This window comes from Carcharodon carcharias, chromosome 19 (genome assembly GCF_017639515.1).
Source record: "Carcharodon carcharias isolate sCarCar2 chromosome 19, sCarCar2.pri, whole genome shotgun sequence".
Classification (NCBI taxonomy): domain Eukaryota; kingdom Metazoa; phylum Chordata; class Chondrichthyes; order Lamniformes; family Lamnidae; genus Carcharodon; species Carcharodon carcharias.
The window spans coordinates 66,609,748-66,628,056 of NC_054485.1; positions in this window are offsets into that span (position 1 = coordinate 66,609,748).

Here is an 18,309-nt window from a genome sequence, read left to right on the forward strand (position 1 = left end):
AAGCATGGTATAGTGTGAGGGAGATGTGTGTACTGTATGGAAGCATGGTATAGTGTGAGGGAGATGTGTGTACTGTATGGAAGCATGGTATAGTGTGAGGGAGATGTGTGTACTGTATGGAAGCATGGTATAGTGTGAGGGAGATGTGTGTACTGTATGGAAGCATGGTATAGTGTGAGGGAGATGTGTGTACTGTATGGAAGCATGGTATAGTGTGAGGGAGATGTGTGTACTGTATGGAAGCATGGTATAGTGTGAGGGAGATGTGTGTAGTGTATGGAAGCATGGTATAGTGTGAGGGAGATGTGTGTACTGTATGGAAGCATGGTATAGTGTGAGGGAGATGTGTGTACTGTATGGAAGCATGGTATAGTGTGAGGGAGATGTGTGTACTGTATGGAAGCATGGTATAGTGTGAGGGAGATGTGTGTACTGTATGGAAGCATGGTATAGTGTGAGGGAGATGTGTGTACTGTATGGAAGCATGGTATAGTGTGAGGGAGATGTGTGTACTGTATGGAAGCATGGTATAGTGTGAGGGAGATGTGTGTACTGTATGGAAGCATGGTATAGTGTGAGGGAGATGTGTGTACTGTATGGAAGCATGGTATAGTGTGAGGGAGATGTGTGTAGTGTATGGAAGCATGGTATAGTGTGAGGGAGATGTGTGTACTGTATGGAAGCATGGTATAGTGTGAGGGAGATGTGTGTACTGTATGGAAGCATGGTATAGTGTGAGGGAGATGTGTGTACTGTATGGAAGCATGGTATAGTGTGAGGGAGATGTGTGTACTGTATGGAAGCATGGTATAGTGTGAGGGAGATGTGTGTACTGTATGGAAGCATGGTATAGTGTGAGGGAGATGTGTGTACTGTATGGAAGCATGGTATAGTGTGAGGGAGATGTGTGTACTGTATGGAAGCATGGTATAGTGTGAGGGAGATGTGTGTACTGTATGGAAGCATGGTATAGTGTGAGGGAGATGTGTGTACTGTATGGAAGCATGGTATAGTGTGAGGGAGATGTGTGTACTGTATGGAAGCATGGTATAGTGTGAGGGAGATGTGTGTACTGTATGGAAGCATGGTATAGTGTGAGGGAGATGTGTGTACTGTATGGAAGCATGGTATAGTGTGAGGGAGATGTGTGTACTGTATGGAAGCATGGTATAGTGTGAGGGAGATGTGTGTACTGTATGGAAGCATGGTATAGTGTGAGGGAGATGTGTGTACTGTATGGAAGCATGGTATAGTGTGAGGGAGATGTGTGTACTGTATGGAAGCATGGTATAGTGTGAGGGAGATGTGTGTACTGTATGGAAGCATGGTATAGTGTGAGGGAGATGTGTGTAGTGTATGGAAGCATGGTATAGTGTGAGGGAGATGTGTGTACTGTATGGAAGCATGGTATAGTGTGAGGGAGATGTGTGTACTGTATGGAAGCATGGTATAGTGTGAGGGAGATGTGTGTAGTGTATGGAAGCATGGTATAGTGTGAGGGAGATGTGTGTACTGTATGGAAGCATGGTATAGTGTGAGGGAGATGTGTGTACTGTATGGAAGCATGGTATAGTGTGAGGGAGATGTGTGTAGTGTATGGAAGCATGGTATAGTGTGAGGGAGATGTGTGTACTGTATGGAAGCATGGTATAGTGTGAGGGAGATGTGTGTACTGTATGGAAGCATGGTATAGTGTGAGGGAGATGTGTGTACTGTATGGAAGCATGGTATAGTGTGAGGGAGATGTGTGTACTGTATGGAAGCATGGTATAGTGTGAGGGAGATGTGTGTACTGTATGGAAGCATGGTATAGTGTGAGGGAGATGTGTGTACTGTATGGAAGCATGGTATAGTGTGAGGGAGATGTGTGTACTGTATGGAAGCATGGTATAGTGTGAGGGAGATGTGTGTACTGTATGGAAGCATGGTATAGTGTGAGGGAGATGTGTGTACTGTATGGAAGCATGGTATAGTGTGAGGGAGATGTGTGTACTGTATGGAAGCATGGTATAGTGTGAGGGAGATGTGTGTACTGTATGGAAGCATGGTATAGTGTGAGGGAGATGTGTGTACTGTATGGAAGCATGGTATAGTGTGAGGGAGATGTGTGTACTGTATGGAAGCATGGTATAGTGTGAGGGAGATGTGTGTACTGTATGGAAGCATGGTATAGTGTGAGGGAGATGTGTGTACTGTATGGAAGCATGGTATAGTGTGAGGGAGATGTGTGTAGTGTATGGAAGCATGGTATAGTGTGAGGGAGATGTGTGTAGTGTATGGAAGCATGGTATAGTGTGAGGGAGATGTGTGTACTGTATGGAAGCATGGTATAGTGTGAGGGAGATGTGTGTACTGTATGGAAGCATGGTATAGTGTGAGGGAGATGTGTGTACTGTATGGAAGCATGGTATAGTGTGAGGGAGATGTGTGTACTGTATGGAAGCATGGTATAGTGTGAGGGAGATGTGTGTACTGTATGGAAGCATGGTATAGTGTGAGGGAGATGTGTGTACTGTATGGAAGCATGGTATAGTGTGAGGGAGATGTGTGTACTGTATGGAAGCATGGTATAGTGTGAGGGAGATGTGTGTACTGTATGGAAGCATGGTATAGTGTGAGGGAGATGTGTGTACTGTATGGAAGCATGGTATAGTGTGAGGGAGATGTGTGTAGTGTATGGAAGCATGGTATAGTGTGAGGGAGATGTGTGTACTGTATGGAAGCATGGTATAGTGTGAGGGAGATGTGTGTACTGTATGGAAGCATGGTATAGTGTGAGGGAGATGTGTGTAGTGTATGGAAGCATGGTATAGTGTGAGGGAGATGTGTGTACTGTATGGAAGCATGGTATAGTGTGAGGGAGATGTGTGTACTGTATGGAAGCATGGTATAGTGTGAGGGAGATGTGTGTACTGTATGGAAGCATGGTATAGTGTGAGGGAGATGTGTGTACTGTATGGAAGCATGGTATAGTGTGAGGGAGATGTGTGTAGTGTATGGAAGCATGGTATAGTGTGAGGGAGATGTGTGTACTGTATGGAAGCATGGTATAGTGTGAGGGAGATGTGTGTACTGTATGGAAGCATGGTATAGTGTGAGGGAGATGTGTGTACTGTATGGAAGCATGGTATAGTGTGAGGGAGATGTGTGTACTGTATGGAAGCATGGTATAGTGTGAGGGAGATGTGTGTACTGTATGGAAGCATGGTATAGTGTGAGGGAGATGTGTGTACTGTATGGAAGCATGGTATAGTGTGAGGGAGATGTGTGTACTGTATGGAAGCATGGTATAGTGTGAGGGAGATGTGTGTACTGTATGGAAGCATGGTATAGTGTGAGGGAGATGTGTGTACTGTATGGAAGCATGGTATAGTGTGAGGGAGATGTGTGTAGTGTATGGAAGCATGGTATAGTGTGAGGGAGATGTGTGTACTGTATGGAAGCATGGTATAGTGTGAGGGAGATGTGTGTACTGTATGGAAGCATGGTATAGTGTGAGGGAGATGTGTGTACTGTATGGAAGCATGGTATAGTGTGAGGGAGATGTGTGTACTGTATGGAAGCATGGTATAGTGTGAGGGAGATGTGTGTACTGTATGGAAGCATGGTATAGTGTGAGGGAGATGTGTGTACTGTATGGAAGCATGGTATAGTGTGAGGGAGATGTGTGTACTGTATGGAAGCATGGTATAGTGTGAGGGAGATGTGTGTACTGTATGGAAGCATGGTATAGTGTGAGGGAGATGTGTGTACTGTATGGAAGCATGGTATAGTGTGAGGAGATGTGTTTACTGGTATGAAAGCATGGTATAATTGTGAGGGAGACTGTGTGTAGTGTGTGGAAGCCATCGTAATAGTGTGAGGGAGATGTGTGTAGTGTATGGAAGCATGATTACGTGAGAGTGAGATGTGTGTAGTGTCATGGGCATGGTATAGAGTGAGGGAGATGTGTGTAGTGTATGGAAGTCATGGTATAGTGTGAGAAGATGTGTTTAGTGTATGGAAGTATGGTATAGTGTGAGGGAGATGTGTGTACTGTATGGAAGCATGGTATAGTGTTCGGCAGATGTGTGTACTGTATGGAAGCATGGTATAGTGTAAGGGTGATGTGTGTAGTCTATGGAAGCATCGTATAGCATGAGGGAGATGTGTCTACTGTATGGAAGCATAGTATAGTGTGAGGGATATGTGTTTACTGTATGGAAGCATGGTATAGCGTGAGGGACATGTGTGTAATGTATGGAAATATGGTGTAGTTTGAGGGAGATGTGTGTACTGTATGGAAGCATGGTATAGTGTGAGGGAGATGTGTGTAGTGTATGGAAGCATGGTATAGTGTGAGGGAGATGTGTGTAGTGTATGGAAGCATGGTATAGTGTGAGGGAGATGTGTGTACTGTATGGAAGCATGGTATAGTGTGAGGGAGATGTGTGTAGTGTATGAAAGCATGGTATAGTGTGAGGGAGATGTGTGTAGTGTATTTAAGCATGGGATAGTGAGAGGGAGATAGGTGTACTTTATGGAGGCATGGTATAGTGTGAGGCAGATGTGTGTAGTGTATGGAAGCATGGTATAGTGTGAGGGAGATGTGTTTAGTGTATGGAAGCATGGTATAGTGTGAGGCAGATGTGTTTACTGTATGGAAGCATGGTATAGTGTGAGGGAGATGTGTGTCGTGTATTGAAGCATGGTATAGTGTGAGGGAGATGTGTTTACTGTATGGAAGCATGGTATAGTGTGACGGGGTTGTGTGTACTGTATGGAAGCATGATATAGTGTGAGGGAGATGTGTGTACTGTATGGAAGCATGGTATAGTGTGAGGGAGATGTGTGTAGTGTATGGAAGCATGGTATAGTGTGAGTGAGTTGTGTGTACTGTATGGAAGCATGGTATAGTGTGAGGGAGATGTGTGTAGTGTATGGAAGCATGGTATAGTGTGAGGGAGATGTGTGTAGTGTATGGAAGCATGGTATAGTGTGAGGGAGATGTGTGTACTGTATGGAAGCATGGTATAGTGTGAGGGAGATGTGTGTAGTGTATGGAAGCATGGTATAGTGTGAGGGAGATGTGTGTAGTGTATGGAAGCATGGTATAGTGTGAGGGAGATGTGTGTACTGTATGGAAGCATGGTATAGTGTGAGGGAGATGTGTTTACTGTATGGAAGCATGGTATAGTGTGAGGGAGATGTGTGTACTGTATGGAAGCATGGTATAGTGTGAGGGAGATGTGTGTACTGTATGGAAGCATGGTATAGTGTGAGGGAGATGTGTGTAGTGTAGGAAGCATGGTATAGTGTGAGGAGATGTGTTTATTGTATGGAAGCATGGTATAGTGTGATGGAGATTTGTTTACTGTATGGAAGCATGGTATAGTGTGAGGGAGATGTGTGTACTGTATGGAAGCATGGTATAGTGTGAGGGAGTTGTGTGTATTGTATGGAAGCATGGTATAGAATGAGTCAGATGTATGTATTGTATGGAAGCATGGTATAGTGTGAGGGAGATGAGTGTAGTGTATGGAATCATGGTATAGTGTGAGGGAGATGTGTGTACTGTATGGAAGCATGGTATAGAGTTAGGGAGATGTGTGTACTGTATGGAAGCATGGTATAGTGTGAGGGAGATGTGTGTAGTGTATGGAAGCATGGTATAGTGTGAGGGAGATGTGTGTACTGTATGGAAGCATGGTATAGTTTGAGGAAGATGTGTTTACTGTATGGAAGCATGGTATAGTGTGAGGGAGAGTTGTGTACTGTATGGAAGCATGGTATAGTGTGAGGGAGATGTGTGTAATGTATGGAAGCATGGTATAGTGTGAGGGAGATGTGTGTTGTGTATGGAAGCATGGTATAGTGTGAGGGAGATGTGTGTATGATTTGGAAGAATGGTATAGTGTGAGGGAGATGTGTGTAGTGTATGGAAGCATGGTATAGTGTGAGGGAGATGTGTGTACTGTATGGAAGCATGGTATAGTGTGAGGGAGATGTGTTTACTGTATGGAAGCATGGTATAGTGTGAGGGAGATGTGTGTACTGTATGGAAGCATGGTATAGTGTGAGGGAGATGTGTGTACGGTATGGAAGCATGGTATAGTGTGAGGGAGATGTGTGTAGTGTATGGAAGCATGGTATAGTGTGAGGGAGATGTGTTACTGTATGGAAGCATGGTATAGTGTGAGGGAGATGTGTGTACTGTATGGAAGCATGGTATAGTGTGAGGAGATGTGTGTACTGTATGGAAGCATGGTATAGTGTGAGGGAGATGTGTGTACTGTATGGAAGCATGGTATAGTGTGAGGGAGATGTGTGTAGTGTATGGAAGCATGGTATAGTGTGAGGGAGATGTGTGTAGTGTATGGAAGCATGGTATAGTGTGAGGGAGATGTGTTTACTGTATGGAAGCATGGTATAGTGTGAGGGAGATGTGTGTAGTGTATGGAAGCATGGTATAGTGTGAGGGAGATGTGTTTACTGTATGGAAGCATGGTATAGTGTGAGGGAGATGTGTGTAGTGTATGGAAGCATGGTATAGTGTGAGGGAGATGTGTGTAGTGTATGGAAGCATGGTATAGTGTGAGGGAGATGTGTGTAGTGTATGGAAGCATGGTATAGTGTGAGGGAGATGTGTGTACTGTATGGAAGCATGGTATAGTGTGAGGGAGATGTGTGTACTGTATGGAAGCATGGTATAGTGTGAGGGAGATGTGTTTACTGTATGGAAGCATGGTATAGTGTGAGGGAGATGTGTGTAGTGTATGGAAGCATGGTATAGTGTGAGGGAGATGTGTGTAGTGTATGGAAGCATGGTATAGTGTGAGGGAGATGTGTGTACTGTATGGAAGCATGGTATAGTGTGAGGGAGATGTGTGTACTGTATGGAAGCATGGTATAGTGTGAGGGAGATGTGTGTAGTGTATGGAAGCATGGTATAGTGTGAGGGAGATGTGTTTACTGTATGGAAGCATGGTATAGTGTGAGGGAGATGTGTGTACTGTATGGAAGCATGGTATAGTGTGAGGGAGATGTGTGTACTGTATGGAAGCATGGTATAGTGTGAGGGAGATGTGTGTACTGTATGGAAGCATGTATAGTGTGAGGAAGATGTGTTTACTGTATGGAAGCATGGTATAGTGTGAGGGAGATGTGTGTACTGTATGGAAGCATGGTATAGTGTGAGGGAGATGTGTGTACTGTATGGAAGCATGGTATAGTGTGAGGGAGTTGTGTGTAGTGTATGGAAGCATGGTATAGTGTGAGGGAGATGTGTGTACTGTATGGAAGCATGGTATAGTGTGAGGGAGATGTGTGTACTGTATGGAAGCATGGTATAGTGTGAGGAGATGTGTGTACTGTATGGAAGCATGGTATAGTGTGAGGGAGATGTGTGTAGTGTATGGAAGCATGGTATAGTGTGAGGGAGATGTGTGTACTGTATGGAAGCATGGTATAGTGTGAGGGAGATGTGTGTAGTGTATGGAAGCATGGTATAGTGTGAGGGAGATGTGTGTAGTGTATGGAAGCATGGTATAGTGTGAGGGAGATGTGTGTAGTGTATGGAAGCATGGTATAGTGTGAGGGAGATGTGTGTACTGTATGGAAGCATGGTATAGTGTGAGGGAGATGTGTGTAGTGTATGGAAGCATGGTATAGTGTGAGGCAGATGTTTTTTGCTTTATGGAAGCATGTTATATTGTGAGGGAGATGTGTGTAGTGAATGGAAGCATGGTATAGTGTGAGGGAGATGTGTGTAGTGTATGGAAGCATGGTATAGTGTGAGGGAGATATGTGTACTGTATGGAAGCATGGTATAGTGTGAGGGAGATGTGTGTAGTGTATGGAAGCATGGTATAGTGTGAGGGAGATGTGTGTAGTGTATGGAAGCATGGTATAGTGTGAGGGAGATGTGTGTAGTGTATGGAAGCATGGTATAGTGTGAGGGAGATGTGTGTAGTGTATGGAAGCATGGTATAGTGTGAGGGAGATGTGTGTACTGTATGGAAGCATGGTATAGTGTGAGGGAGATATGTTTACTGTATGGAAGCATGGTATAGTGTGAGGGAGATGTGTGTAGTGTATGGAAGCATGGTATAGTGTGAGGGAGATGTGTGTAGTGTATGGAAGCATGGTATAGTGTGATGGAGATATACTTACTGTATGGAAGCATGGTATAGTGTGAGGGAGATGTGTGTACTGTATGGAAGCATGGTATAGTGTGAGGGAGATGTGTGTACTGTATGGAAGCATGGTATAGTGTGAGGGAGATGTGTGTAGTGTATGGAAGCATGGTATAGTGTGAGGGAGATATGTTTACTGTATGGAAGCATGGTATAGTGTGAGGGAGATGTGTGTACTGTATGGAAGCATGGTATAGTGTGAGGGAGATGTGTGTAGTGTATGGAAGCATGGTATAGTGTGAGGGAGATGTGTGTACTGTATGGAAGCATGGTATAGTGTGAGGGAGATGTGTGTAGTGTATGGAAGCATGGTATAGTGTGAGGGAGATGTGTGTAGTGTATGGAAGCATGGTATAGTGTGAGGGAGATGTGTGTACTGTATGGAAGCATGGTATAGTGTGAGGGAGATGTGTGTACTGTATGGAAGCATGGTATAGTGTGAGGGAGATGTGTGTACTGTATGGAAGCATGGTATAGTGTGAGGGAGATGTATGTCGTGTATGGAAGCATGGTATAGTGTGAGGGAGATATGTTTACTGTATGGAAGCATGGTATAGTGTGAGGGAGATGTGTGTACTCTATGAAAGCATGGTATAGTGTGAGGGTGATATGTTTACTGTATGGAAGCATGGTATAGTGTGAGGGAGATGTGTGTACTGTATGGAGGCATGGTATAGTGTGAGGGAGATGTGTGTACTGTATGGAAGCATGGTATAGTGTGAGGGAGGTGTGTGTACTGTATGGAAGCATGGTATAGTGTGAGGGAGATGTGTGTACTGTATGGAAGCATGGTATAGTGTGAGGGAGATGTGTGTAGTGTATGGAAGCATGGTATAGTGTGAGGGAGATGTGTTTACTGTATGGAAGCATGGTATAGTGTGAGGGAGATGTGTGTACTGTATGGAAGCATGGTATAGTGTGAGGGAGATGTGTGTACTGTATGGAAGCATGGTATAGTGTGAGGGAGATGTGTGTAGTGTATGGAAGCATGGTATAGTGTGAGGAGATGTGTTTACTGTATGGAAGCATGGTATAGTGTGAGGGAGATGTGTGTACTGTATGGAAGCATGGTATAGTGTGAGGGAGTTGTGTTTACTGTATGGAAGCATGGTATAGTGTGAGGGAGATGTGTGTAGTGTATGGAATCATGGTATAGTGTGAGGGAGATGTGCGTAGTTGTTGGAAGCATGGTATAGTGTGAGGGAGATGTGTGTACTGTATGGAAGCATGGTATAGTGTGAGGGAGATGTGTGTACTGTATGGAAGCATGGTATAGTGTGAGTGAGTTGTGTGTTCTGTATGGTAATATGGTATATTGCGAGGGAGATGTGTGTACTATATGGAAGAATGGGATAGTGTAAGGGAGATGTGTGTAGTGTATGGAAGCATGGTATAGTGTGAGGGAGATGTGTGTACTGTATGGAAGCATGGTATAGTGTGAGGGAGATGTGTGTACTGTATGGAAGCATGGTATAGTGTGAGGGAGATTTGTGTACTGTATGGAAGCATGGTATAGTGTGAGGGAGATGTGTGTACTGTATTGAAGCATGGTATAGTGTGAGTGAGTTGTGTGTACTGTATGGAAGCATGGTATAGTGTGAGGGAGATGTGTGTAGTGTATGGAAGCATGGTATAGTGTGAGGGAGATGTGTGTAGTGTATGGAAGCATGGTATAGTGTGAGGGAGATGTGTGTAGTGTATGTAAGCATGGTATAGTGTGAGGGAGATGTGTGTAGTGTATGGAAGCATGGTATAGTGTGACAGTGATGTGTGTAGTGTATGGAAGCATGGTATAGTGTGAGGGGGGTGTGTGTACTGTATGGAAGCATGGTATAGTGTGAGGGAGAAGTGTGTACTGTAGGGAAGCATGGTATATTGTGAGGGAGATGTGTGTACTGTATGGAAGCATCGTATAGTGTGAAGGAGATGTGTTTACTGTATGGAAGCATGGTATAGTGTGAGGGAGATGTGTGTAGTGTATGGAAGATTGGTATAGTGTAAGGCAGATAGGTGTACTGTATGGAATAATGGTATAGTGTGAGGGAGATGTGTGTAGTGTATGGAAGCATCGTATAGTGTGAGGGAGATGTGTGTACTGTATGGAAGCATGGTATAGTGTGAGGGAGATGTGTTTACTGTATGGAAGCATGGTATAGTGTGAGGGAGATGTGTGTACTGTATGGAAGCATGGTATAGTGTGAGGAGATGTGTGTACTGTATGGAAGCATGGTATAGTGTGAGGAAATGTGTTTACTGTATGGAAGCATGGTATAGTGTGAGGGAGATGTGTGTACTGTATGGAAGCATGGTATAGTGTGAGGGAGATGTGTGTACTGTATGGAAGCATGGTATAGTGTGAGGAAGATGTGTGTAGTGTATGGAAGCATGGTATAGTGTGAGGGAGATGTGTGTACTGTATGGAAGCATCGTATAGTGTGAGGGAGTTGTGTGTAGTGTATGGAAGCATGGTATAGTCTGGAGTAGATGTGTGTAGTGTATGGAAGAATGGTATAATGTGAGGGAGATGTGTGTAGTGTATGGAAGCATGGTATAGTGTGACGGAGCTGTGTGTACTGTATGGAAGCATGGTATAGTGTGAGGGAGATGTGCGTAGTGTATGGAAGCATGGTATAGTGTGAGGAAGATGTGTTTACTGTATGGAAGCATGGTATAGTGTGAGGGAGATGTGTGTAGTGTATGGAAGCATGGTATAGTGTGAGGGAGATGTGTGTAGTGTATGGAAGCATGGTATAGTGTGAGGGAGATGTGTGTAGTGTATGGAAGCATGGTATAGTGTGAGGGAGATGTGTGTACTGTATGGAAGCATGGTATAGTGTGAGGGAGATGTGTGTAGTGTATGGAAGCATGGTATAGTGTGAGGGAGATGTGTGTACTGTATGGAAGCATGGTATAGTGTGAGGGAGATGTGTGTACTGTATGGAAGCATGGTATAGTGTGAGGGAGATGTGTGTACTGTATGGAAGCATGGTATAGTGTGAGGGAGATGTGAGTAGTGTATGGAAGCATGGTATAGTGTGAGGGAGATGTGTGTAGTGTATGGAAGCATGGTATAGTGTGAGGGAGATGTGTTTACTGTATGGAAGCATGGTATAGTGTGAGGGAGATGTGTGTACTGTATGGAAGATAGGTATAGTGTAAGGGAGATAGGTGCACTGTATGGAAGCATGGTATAGTGTGAGGGAGATGTGTGTAGTGTATGGAAGCATGGTATAGTGTGAGGGAGATGTGTGTAGTGTATGGAAGCATGGTATAGTGTGATGGAGATGTGTTTACTGTATGGAAGCATGGTATAGTGTGAGGGAGATGTGTGTAGTGTATGGAAGCATGGTATAGTGTGATGGAGATGTGTGTACTGTATGGAAGCATGGTATAGTGTGAGGGAGATGTGTGTACTGTATGGAAGCATGGTATAGTGTGAGGGAGATGTGTGTACTGTATGGAAGCATGGTATAGTGTGAGGGAGATGTGTGTACTGTATGGAAGCATGGTATAGTGTGAGGGAGATGTGTGTAGTGTATGGAAGCATGGTATAGTGTGAGGGAGATGTGTGTAGTGTATGGAAGCATGGTATAGTGTGAGGGAGATGTGTGTAGTGTATGGAAGCATGGTATAGTGTGAGGGAGATGTGTGTTGTGTATGGAAGCATGGTATAGTGTGAGGGAGATGCGTTTATTGTATGGAAGCATGGTATAGTGTGAGGGAGATGTGTTTACTGTATGGAAGCATGGTATAGTGTGAGGGAGATGTGTGTACTGTATGGAAGCATGGTATAGTGTGAGGGAGATGTGTGTAGTGTATGGAAGCATGGTATAGTGTGAGGGAGATGTGTGTACTGTATGGAAGCATGGTATAGTGTGAGGGAGATGTGTGTAGTGTATGGAAGCATGGTATAGTGTGATGGAGATGTGTTTACTGTATGGAAGCATGGTATAGTGTGAGGGAGATGTGTGTACTGTATGGAAGCATGGTATAGTGTGAGGGAGATGTGTGTACTGTATGGAAGCATGGTATAGTGTGAGGGAGATGTGTGTACTGTATGGAAGCATGGTATAGTGTGAGGGAGATGTGTGTACTGTATGGAAGCATGGTATAGTGTGAGGGAGATGTGTGTAGTGTATGGAAGCATGGTATAGTGTGAGGGAGATTTGTGCATTGTAGGGGAGCATTGTATAGTGTGATGGAGATATGTTTACTGTATGGAAGCATGGTATAGTGTGAGGGAGATGTGTGTAGTGTATGAAAGCATGGTATAGTGTGAGGGAGATGTGTGTACTGTATGGAAGCATGGTATAGTGTGAGGGAGATATGTTTATTGTATGGAAGCATGGTATAGTGTGATGGAGATGTGTGTACTGTATGAAAGCATGGTATAGTGTGAGGGAGATGTGTTTACTGTATGGAAGCATGGTATAGTGTGAGGGAGATGTGTTTAGTGTATGGAAGCATGGTATAGTGTGAGGGAGATGTGTGTACTGTATGGAAGCATGGTATAGTGTGAGGGAGATGTGTTTAGTGTATGGAAGCATGGTATAGTGTGAGGCAGATGTGTGTAGTGTATGGAAGCATGGTATAGTGTGAGGGAGATGTGTGTACTGTATGGAAGCATGGTATAGTGTGAGGAGATGTGTGCAGTGTATGGAAGCATGGTATAGTGTGAGGGAGATGTGTGTAGTGTATGGAAGCATGGTATAGTGTGAGGGAGATGTGTGTACTGTATGGAAGCATGGTATAGTGTGAGGGAGATGTGTGTACTGTATGGAAGCATGGTATAGTGTGAGGGAGATGTGTGTACTGTATGGAAGCATGGTATAGAATGAGGGAGATGTATGTACTGTATAGAAGCATGGTATAGTGTGAGGGAGATGTGTGTACTGTATGGAAGCATGGTATAGTGTGAGGGAGATGTGTGTACTGTATGGAAGCATGGTATAGTGTGAGGGAGATGTGTGTACTGTATGGAAGCATGGTATAGTGTGAGGGAGATGTGTGTACTGTATGGAAGCATGGTATAGTGTGATGGAGATGTGTGTAGTGTATGGAAGCATGGTATAGTGTGAGGGAGATGTGTTTACTGTATGGAAGCATGGTATAGTGTGAGGAGATGTGTGTACTGTATGGAAGCATGGTATAGTGTGAGGGAGATGTGTGTAGTGTATGGAAGCATGGTATAGTGTGAGGGAGATGTGTGTACTGTATGGAAGCATGGTATAGTGTGAGGCAGATGTGTGTACTGTATGGAAGCATGGTATAGTGTGAGGGAGATGTGTTTACTGTATGGAAGCATGGTATAGTGTGAGGGAGATGTGTGTAGTGTATGGAAGCATGGTATAGTGTGAGGGAGATGTGTGTAGTGTATGGAAGCATGGTATAGTGTGAGGGAGATGTGTTTACTGTATGGAAGCATGGTATAGTGTGAGTGAGATGTGTGTACTGTATGGAAGCATGGTATAGTGTGAGGGAGATGTGTGTAGTGTATGGAAGCATGGTATAGTGTGAGGGAGATGTGTGTACTGTATGGAAGCATGGTATAGTGTGAGTGTGATATGTGTAGTGTATGGAACCATGGTATAGTGTGAGGGAGATGTGTGTAGAGTATGGAAGCATGGTATATTGTGATCGAGTTATGTGTACTGTATGGAAGCATGGTATAGTGTGAGGAGATGTGTGTACTGTATGGAAGCATGGTATAGTGTGAGGGATATGTGTGTAGTGTATGGAAGCATGGTATAGTGTGAGGGAGATTTGTGTACTGTATGGAAGCATGGTATATTGTGAGGGAGATGTGTGTACTGTATGGAAGCATGGTATAGTGCTGATGCAGATGTGTGTACTGTATGTAAGCATGGTATAGTGTGAGCGAGATGTGTGTAGTGTATGGAAGCATGGTATAGTGTGAGGGAGATGTGTGTAGTGTTTGGAAGCATGGTATAGTCTGAAGTAGATGTGTGTAGTGTATGGAAGCATGGTATAGTGTGAGGGAGATGTGTGTAGTGTATGGAAGCATGGTATAGTGTGATGGAGATATGTTTACTGTATGGAAGCATGGTATAGTGTGAGGGAGATGTGTGTACTGTATGTAAGCAGGGTATAGTGTGAGCGAGATTTGTGCATTGTAGGGGAGCATTGTATAGTGTGATGGAGATATGTTTACTGTATGGAAGCATGGTATAGTGTGTGGGAGATGTGTGTACTGTATGAAAGCATGGTATAGTGTGAGGGAGATTTGTTTACTGTATGGAAGTTTGGTATAGTGTGAGGGAGATGTGTGTACTGTATGAAAGCATGGTATAGTGTGAACGAGATATGTTTACTGTATGGAAGCATGGTATAGTGTGAGGTTGATATGTTTACTGTATGTAAGCATGGTATTGTGTTCGAGAGATGTGTTTACTGTATGGAAGCATGGTTTCGTGTGAGGGAGATGTGTGTACTGTATGGAAGCATGGTATAGTGTCAGGAGATGTGTGTACTGTATGGAAGCATGGTATAGTGTGAGGGGGATGCGTGTACTGTATGAAAGCATGGTATCGTGTGAGGGAGAAGTGTGTTGTGTATGGAATTATGGTATATTTTGAGGGAGATGTGTGTTCTGTATGGAAGCATGGTATAGTGTGAGGGAGATGTGTGTACTGTATGGAAGCATGGTATAGTGTGAGGGAGATGTGTGTAGTGTATGGAAGCATGGTATAGTGTGAGGGAGTTGTGTGTAGTGTATGGAAGCATGGTATAGTGTGAGGGAGATGTGTGTACGTGTATGGAAGCATGGTATAGTGTGAGGGAGATGTGTGTAGTGTATGGAAGCATGGTATAGTGTGAGGGAGATGTGTGTACTGTATGGAAGCATGGTATAGTGTGAGGGAGTTGTGTGTAGTGTATGGAAGCATGGTATAGTGTGAGGGAGATGTGTGTAGTGTATGGAAGCATGGTATAGTGTGAGGGAGATGTGTGTAGTGTATGGAAGCATGGTATAGTGTGAGGGAGATGTGTGTAGTGTATGGAAGCATGGTATAGTGTGAGGGAGATGTGTGTAGTGTATGGAAGCATGGTATAGTGTGAGGGAGATGTGTTACGTGTATGGAAGCATGGTATAGTGTGAGGGAGATGTGTGTAGTGTATGGAAGCATGGTATAGTGTGAGGGAGATGTGTGTAGTGTATGGAAGCATGGTATAGTGTGAGGGAGATGTGTTTACTGTATGGAAGCATGGTATAGTGTGAGGGAGATGTGTGTACTGTATGGAAGCATGGTATAGTGTGAGGAGATGTGTGTACTGTATGGAAGCATGGTATAGTCTAAGGGAGTTGTGTGTACGGTATGGAAGCTTGGTATAGTGTGAGGGAGATGTGTGTAGTGTATGGAAGCATGGTATAGTGTGAGGGAGATGTGTGTAGTGTATGGAAGCATGGTATAGTGTGAGGGAGATATGTGTAGTGTATGGAAGCATGGTATAGTGTGAGGGAGATGTGTGTACTGTATGGAAGCATGGTATAGTGTGAGGGAGATGTGTGTAGTGTATGGAAGCATGGTATAGTGTGAGGGAGATGTGTGTACTGTATGGAAGCATGGTATAGTGTGAGGGAGATATGTTTACTGTATGGAAGCATGGTATAGTGTGATGGAGATGCGTGCAGTGTATGGAGCATGGTATTTGTCTGAACGAGATGTGTGTAGTGTATGGAAGCATGGTATAGTGTGATGGAGATATGTTTGTGTATGGAAGCATGGTATAGTGTGAGGGAGATGTGCTTACTGTGTGGAAGCATGGTATAGTGTGAGGGAGATATGTTTACTGTGTGGAAGCATGGTATAATGTGAGGGAGATGTGTGTACTGTATGGAAGCATGGTATAGTGTGAGGGAGATGTGTTTACTATATGGAAGCATGGTATAGTGAGAGGTGCATTGTTTGTACTGTATGGAAGCATGGTATAGTGTGAGGGAGAGGTGTGTACTGTATGGAAGCATGGTATACTGTGAGGGAGTTGTGTGTAGTGTATGGAAGCATGGTATAGTGTGAGGGAGATGTGTGTACCGTATGGAAGCATGGTATAGTGTGAGGGAGATGTGTTTACTGTCTGGAAGCATGGTATAGTGTGAGGGAGATGTGTGTACTGTATGGAAGCATGGTATAGTGTGAGGGAGATGTGTGTAGTGTATGGAAGCATGGTATAGTCTAAGGGAGTTGTGTGTACTGTATGGAAGCATGGTATAGTGTGAGGAGATGTGTGTACTGTATGGAAGCATGGTATAGTGTGAGGGAGATGTGTGTACTGTATGGAAGCATGGTATAGTGTGAGGGAGATGTGTGTACTGTATGGAAGCATGGTATAGTGTGAGGGAGATGTGTTTACTGTATGGAAGCATGGTATAGTGTGAGGGAGATGTGTGTACTGTATGGAAGCATGGTATAGTGTGAGGGAGATGTGTGTACTGTATGGAAGCATGGTATAGTGTGAGGGAGATGTGTGTAGTGTATGGAAGCATGGTATAGTGTGAGGGAGATGTGTGTAATGTATGGAAGCATGGTATAGAGTGAGGGAGATGTGTGTAGTGTATGGAAGTCATGGTATAGTGTGAGAAGATGTGTGTACTGTATGGAAGCATGGTATAGTGTGAGGGAGTTGTGTGTAGAGTATGGAAGGATGGAATAGTGTAAGGGAGATAGGTGTGTTGTATGGAAGCATGGTATAGTGTGAGGGCATATGTTTACTGTATGGAAGCTTCGTATAATGTGATGGAGATGTGTGTAGTTAATGGAAGCATGGTATAGTGTGAGGGAGATGTGTGTTGTGTATGGAAGCATGGTGTAGTTTGAGGGAGATGTGTGTACTGTATGGAAGCATGGTATAGTGTGAGGTGGATGTGTGTAGTGTATGGAAGCATGGTATAGTGTGAGGGAGATGTGTGTAGTGTATGGAAACATGGTATAGTGTGATGGACATATGTTTACTGTATCGAAGCATGGTATAGTGTGAGGGAGTTGTGCGTAGTGTATGGATGCATGGTATAGTTTGAGGAGATGTGTGTAGTGTATGGAAGCATGGTATAGTGTGATGGAGATATATTTACAGTATGGAAGCATGGTATAGTGTGAGCGAGCTGTGTGTACTGTATGTAAGCATGGTATCGTGTGACTGAGATGTGTGTAGTGTATGGAAGCATGGTATAGTGTGAGGGAGATGTGTGTACTGTATGGAAGCATGGTATAGTGTGAGGGAGATGTGTGTACTGTATGGAAGCATGGTATAGTGTGAGGGAGATGTGTGTAGTGTATGGAAGCATGGTATAGTGTGAGGGAGATGTGTGTAGTGTATGGAAGCATGGTATAGTGTGAGGGAGATGTGTTTACTGTATGGAAGCATGGTATAGTGTGAGGGAGATGTGTGTACTGTATGGAAGCATGGTATAGTGTGAGGGAGATGTGTGTAGTGTATGGAAGCATGGTATAGTGTGAGGGAGATGTGTTTACTGTATGGAAGCATGGTATATTGTGAGGGAGATGTGTGTAGTGAATGGAAGCATGGTATAGTGTGAGGGAGATGTGTTTACTGTATGGAAGCATGGTGTAGAATGAGGGAGATGTATGTACTGTATGGAAGCATGGTACAGTGTGAGGGAGATGTGTGTAGTGTATGGATGCTTGGTATAGTGTGAGGGAGATAGGTGTAGTGTATGGAAGCATGGTATAGTGTGAGGGAGATGTGTGTACTGTATGGAAGCATGGTATATTGTGAGGGAGATGTGTGTAGTGTATGGAAGCATGGTATAGTGTGAGGGAGATGTGTGTAGTGTGTGGAAGCATGGTATAGTGTGAGGGATATGTGTGTACTGTATGGAAGCATGGTATAGTGTGAGGGAGATGTGTGTAGTGTATGGAAGCATGGTATAGTGTGAGGAAGATGTGTGTAATGTATGGAAGCATGGTATAGAGTGAGGGAGATGTGTGTAGTGTATGGAAGGATGGTTTCGTGTTAGGTAGATGTGTGTAGTGTATGGAAGCATGGTATAGTGTGATGGACATATGTTTACTGTATCGAAGCATGGTCTAGTGTGAGGGAGATGTGTGTACTGTATGTTAGCATGTTATAGTGTGAGGGAGATGTGTGTAGTGTATGG